The sequence below is a fragment of the Manis javanica genome, chromosome 11, assembly GCF_040802235.1.
Source record: "Manis javanica isolate MJ-LG chromosome 11, MJ_LKY, whole genome shotgun sequence".
In the NCBI taxonomy this organism is placed as follows: domain Eukaryota; kingdom Metazoa; phylum Chordata; class Mammalia; order Pholidota; family Manidae; genus Manis; species Manis javanica.
Window position 1 is genome coordinate 57,750,012 of NC_133166.1, and position 5,370 is coordinate 57,755,381.

A 5,370-nucleotide genomic window follows, 5' to 3' on the forward strand; every position below is an offset into this window, starting at 1 on the left:
CTATGTAGGTTTGAGAGGAATGTGTACATTGCAGTTAAAGAATGAATCATTCCTTACCTGTCAATTAGATCAAGCCAATTGGTGATTGTATTCAGGTTATCTATATTGTTACTGGTTTTCTGCCTGCTTAATATATCAATTACTTAACAAGAATATTGAACTCTCAGCTACATTAATGGATTTGTCATTTTTCCTGTTCTGTCAGATTTGTCTCACAGATTTTGGTACCCTGTCTTTAGAAGTATAAAGGTTAAGGGTTGTTATGCTCTTTTGGATAATTAACCTCTTTATCATAATGAAATTTCTCTTATTTCTCTTCTTATCAATAATAATTTCCCTTATTCTAAAATTTGATTTATCTTAAGTCAGTACAGTTAGTAGTTATATTTTTATTATTGACATCATAGTTTATCTTCTCTTTCTTTACTTTTAACATATCCATGTCTTTATATTTCAAGTGAGCTCCTTGTAGACAATATATAGTGTTGTCTTGTAGAATTTTAAAATGTCTTATTCATTTTGACAATCTGTCTTTAAATTGTATATTTAAAATGTTACTGTTCTAATCTGTCTTTAAATTGTATAAAATGATTACTGTTGTAATTGGTTTAATAACCACCATGTTAGCACCTGGTTTTGTTTACCTGCACTTATTCTTTTTTATTTTCTTTTCTCATTTTCTGCCATCTTTTATTTTAATTGAGCATTTTGTATGACTCTATTTTCTCTTCTCTTTGAGCTTATCAATTATCTTTTCAAAAAAATTAGGGGCTGCTGTAGACTTTGCAATATAAATTCACAAATAATCTAAATCTACTACCAAATAACACTATTGTGCTTCACAACTTGAGAAAGTACCTTATAAAAGTCCCTTCTAACATTGCCGTCATTTTACCTACCCAAATGGAATAACCACCCAGTACATTATTACTATCATTACTTTGAATAAATGGTTATCAATTAGATCAATTTATAATGAGAAAAATATTTATCTTCATTTATTTCTTCTTTGATATTCTTTCTCTCTCTATGTAGATCTGAATTTCTGATATATATAATTTTCTTGTTCCATGAAAAATTTTCTTTAACATTTCTTTTATAGCAGGTCTACTGGTAATAAATTCCCTCAGTATTTTATTTATCTGAAAAAGTCTCCATTTCTCTTTTACTTTTGCAGGATTATTTTGATGGATATGGAACTCTATGCTAATGGATTTTTCTTTCAATATTGTATTTTACGTATTTTTAGTATTATGTCCAGAACTCAAATAATAGAATTCTAAACTTAGCCTACAAATATATTCCAATATATCTCATTTCTTGGCAGATGCTCTTTTTTCAGCGTTACTCTTTTCCCAGAGTCACTCTTTTCCAAGGTAACAGTGAATGGGTCAACTATACAACCAGGATAAATATCTTCCTTTTCATCTCAAGTGTTCTTGATAGTAATTCTCACCATTCTACCAGCTCATTAAACTATTCTTACTTATCACTGTCTCATATTACTAGCTCTTACATCTGTGGTAAAACAATCATGTTTTTAGCAATTACATTTTCAATCCATGTTTTTTTTTAAATAGAAAGGGAACAATTTTCATTGTTTAAACTTTTTGCTTTCTTAGTTGAAAGGCATGAAGCACACCACAAATTTGTGTTTTTGGAGAAAGTGCACATATTGAAAAAATGTATTTACTTACAATTACATGAACTTTTTATTTTTATCTAAAATAAACCTAGCATATTTTATTTCCAAAGAGTATCCCCATTTTGATGGCTGGATTCTTGCCTTTAAAATACACCAAACACATTAGCGTACTGAGACCATTCAATTTCATTCTTGTCCTTTCTTCTTTTGTTAAAATCATCCTTCCATCAGGTTATTTTAATCTCATGTCAAAAATGTGAAACAGGTAACACATACTCAAGAACTCAAACTTAGAATGAAAATTTATGAAAAATAAACTGTTATCGAATGCTCTGTAAAGAAACATTGCTTCTGGAAATGTCTGTGTCTTTGAAATAAGGTAATAAATTGCTGAGAGGGGCTATTCACTTGTTTTTATGACCTATTCTCTTATCCAGAAGTAGGTTGGTAGGATAGACTTTAATATTTCAGTTACAGCACGAATAGGCTAAAATTCTCATCCTCAGAATGCCAGATATGAGTGTTTCTGAAAACTTGGTTACATGTTGGAATCATCCGAGGAGCTCTGAAAGTGCCGTCGCCTGGATCCCAGCCCTAGCAGTTCTGATTTAATTGGGGTGGACATTGGCTCCTGGGTATCGCAAATATTAAAAGCTCTCCAGGTGATTTTAAGGTGTAGTCAAGTCTGAGAACCATTCCTTTCAAGCTCTTAATTCACAATTGTAAAATGTGCAGTTTTTCCTATAGCCAGTGTAATAGTTTTTTACTGCTTCTGTGACAAATCACCACAGAATTAGTGAATTAAAACAACATAAACTTGTTATCTTACATTTCTCTTTAACAGAAGTCTAGCACACAACTCACTGGGCTATAATCAAAGTGTCAGTTGTTCTGTGTTTCTTTCCGGAGGCTCAATGGAGAATACATTTCCTTATGTTCCCATTTCTAGACGCTACACACATTCATGTATGTGGCCCATTTCTCGATTTTTAAGCCAGCAATGAGGAGGGGAGGCAAGGCAATTTCTTCTGAAAGTGCCATATCTCTGGCTCTTTATAGCCTGTAAATGGTCTCCAAGTTTAAGGACTCATGTGATTAGATTGGATGTTACCTGGATAATAAAATATGCTCTTTCTGTGGCAACATTCATAATCTTAACCACATTTGCCTTGGATAGTGATGCATGGCAAGAATCCAAATCCTATTTTTTTTTGCACATTGGAAATACAAATAAGTGAAATCAAAAGTTAAACTCCATGGAATGACAAGAAGGAAGGAAATGAAGTAGGAGCTATGATTATAGCTTTGAGCTTCTAGATGTCAGATAAAGGGTCAATGATAAGGATGTATAAGTGAACACAAAGAGAAATAGCAAAATCCTGTATTTTTAAAGAGTTTATAATCTGTTGTAGGAGATAGATATTAAACAATATATGTGATAAATTTTACTGATGGGACAAGGGCTCTGGATAAGGAGAAACAACAAAGCAAAGGAGGGGTATTAAGGGTGTTGAGAAAGACTTTGCAAATGATGTGATCAGTGCCTTATCCTTCAGAAGGACAGGCCCCTTGGAGAAGATGACATGTGAGCAAGGACTTGAAAGAGTCAAAAGATAGCTGGGAAGAGTAATTTTTAGAAAAGGAAATAGCCATTGCCGAGCTCTGTGATTGGAGCCCATCTGGGCTGTTTGCAGGAGGGAGAGAGGCCAGTGAGCCAGAGCACAGTTTCCAAGAATTAAAGAAGGGATAAAGTGGAGGGCCTTGTAGACCATAAAAGGATATTGGCTTTTACCTTAAATAAAATGGGGAGCCAGTGGAAGTTGTTGACAGAGAAACATGATCTGACTTACAGCATGTAAGGTTCACTCTGTTTGCTCTTTTTAGGGTGGACTGTAGGGGGACCTGGTAAGGAGCCATGACCAGCAGGCGCAGTGATGCTGACAGTATCTAATAGACTAGTCATGCTGTTTGCTCAGCTGTAGCCCAAGCCCAGAGCTTTCTGAATGAGTTCTGCAAGGTCAGAAACCTTGGCTCTTTCGCCTTTATTCTCCCCTTCTCTTTCCTCTCCTCAATCTCTTTCAGCTTTTATTTCCTTTGGCTTTTGCTCTCTTTGCTTCCACATCATACTCACCATCACCATGCTCTTTTTGCCTTCCTCATACTCCTTTCTCACTTTTTCCTTCCCTTCTTTCTTTCCTGTTCCAGGCATTTACAAGGAGATCTGGCAAAGAGCAATAAAATCAAGTTTCACATCACCAACATTCTCTGCTTACTTTTCTAGATATTTCTACTTCTTGTTTGTATGGATGTCTGTGAAATTATCCGCTACATTTAAATTAGAGGATTTAAATTTATTTAAAAACAATAAAACAAAATATGTGACTATTTATTTTTATTTTTATATCTCTATAAAGGCAATAAACCATTAGGTACTGATCTTAATATCTTTCCTACTTAATACTGTTTTGATACACTGTAGTTGCTCATTAAAGACAGTGAACAAATGAAGCACATATGTTATCTGTGTCCTTGTTTCAAACAGTAAATTAAGGGCTTTTTCACAGTAATTCACAGTCACAGTATAAGCTGGTCATGGGGAATATTGAACCACTGTGGTGAACATTTGGAACCAATTTAAGATTGTACATTAACAACAGTTTAATAAAAAAAATTAAGGGCTTTTTCTCCACTTAACACCATCCTGTTACTCTCAACATTGTACTATTTTCATGGAGATATGAAAAACCAAAACTACACTTAATTGTGATGTAAAACAAATTGGGGAAAATTTAAAGAACATATACTCTAAAGATATTTGAAGTTTGAAATTCGTATTTCTTGTGTAGAATAGATTTAGCAAGACCAGAATGTTGTAAATCCCTTATATGGTAAAATAAAGGCATCATATGTAATCTCATTAAGGTGATTTTGCTATATTCCTTTCTATAGATTTTTTTCTTAATCATAATTTTCCACATTAAAAAAATTATATTCCTCTCCTTGTTAGGGTCTTATTTACATTAATTTATAGTGTCACCAGTAAATAGTTTTTTGTTTTTGTGGAGTCTTTAGTGTCTTGGGAAAAACCAAATATGCCTCTGATCTCCCAGACTGAGGCTTGCTTTCCTTTCGGGTGCTGCTATAGAATGCTATCTCTGGAATTTTTTATTTTTATTTTTTTTGCCTTACATTCAATATGATCCCTCAACTTGGCTTTGAGCTCCAAAATCAAGATTATTTTGTTTTTTCACAGAAGGCAAAACAGTAAAGATGAACTGGTTTTGGCATTGTATAAAGAAAAATGTATAACTAATGAACATAGGTGAGATAACAGCATTTCCCTGAGTCAAAAGAAATGGAAACAGTAACATAAACTAGCTGAAATATAAAAACTGAAGTCTTTTGTTTACTGACCATTTGCTCTGCCTTCCTTCTCAAACTCTTGCTTGCATTAGTGCCTGTAAGGGATGCAACTGTAATAGATGAATCATAGCTAAAACAATCTATTACAGTAATCTCTTTCCCCATGGTGAGTGACAGCTGGAGTTAGTAGTCATAGGTCCAGTCCAGGCCAATAATATATAAATGGAAATTTTCTGTGTGTGTTGTCTAGAAAGCCTTTGCTTCCATAATAAAATGAAACAGGCTTGTCTGTCATAGCCCTTTCATTTCATCCCCTCTACTTCTTCCTTCTTATAATCTGATATGATATATAGAAGAGTCAT